Here is a 986-nt window from a genome sequence, read left to right as displayed (position 1 = left end):
GGATCCATCTTGTCAGTCATCATCCTTCATCTGCTACGGGATTCTACTCCCCCGGCTTTGCCTCATCTCTCCATCCCTCTGGCTCCGTCTGGCTCCTCCTTCCCTTCAGCTCCACCTTGGTCCTCTGTCGCTCCGGCTCCACAGCGGTCTTCTGGATCCCTGCCTCTGCCTCGGTCACCTAAGCCGTCAGCTCCACCTTGGCCCTCCGGATCCTTGGCATCACCCTGGCTCTGTGGCTCTCCGTCTCCGACCTGGGCTCCCACTCCATCGGCTATGTCTCCGTCAATCAGCCCCCTAGTGTCGTCAGCTCCATCTCCAGTGACTCCACCGTGGATCGCCGTCCTTGCTGTGGTCTGAATCTCCACCTGGCTACTCCTGCTCCTCACACCATCTTCGGCGCCCTAGTTTCTTGCTCCACTTCCTGTTCACTGTCCATCTCCTGTTCTTTACCCATCTCCAGAGCCCCCTCCCTCCCTCCCTCCTCAGATGGACGCTTTGCATTGCGATGAAGCGCCTTCCGGGATGGGGAGCTACTGTCATGGTTATGAACTTCTCTGTGTTATATCAGTTCCTATTCTCCTGCCTCGTTTAGTTCTGATCAGCTCGTCATTAGTTTCCTTAGTTACCTATTACTTTTAGGTGTCTCTGTTTCACTAGCCCCATTATTTATGCTTGCTTCGTGCTTTGTTCAGTTTCTTTGCCGGTTATTTGTTATGCCTACATTTGTGTTTGTGCTACCCCTGCCTTGTTTGCTCTTGGATTTATAATTAAAAGGCTTTTGTGGAATCCTTCGTTGTGTGCTCTTTACAGCACCATCATGTTACAGCTTTATGATTTAATTCAAATGTATCATAAAAAATGGTGGATAATGAAATTAATTATTACAATGTTGACAATGTAGGTAATCTTTAAAATGTAATCAAAACAAAATATTGCACCTTTTTGTCAATTAAGATGCTGAACAATAGAACTGTATAAATTAAAAC

Source organism: Sinocyclocheilus grahami, unplaced genomic scaffold (assembly GCF_001515645.1).
Source record: "Sinocyclocheilus grahami isolate Dianchi unplaced genomic scaffold, SAMN03320097.WGS_v1.1 scaffold14220.1, whole genome shotgun sequence".
NCBI lineage: Eukaryota > Metazoa > Chordata > Actinopteri > Cypriniformes > Cyprinidae > Sinocyclocheilus > Sinocyclocheilus grahami.
The sequence above is the reverse complement of the archived record's forward strand: the minus strand, read 5'-3'. Positions refer to the sequence as shown.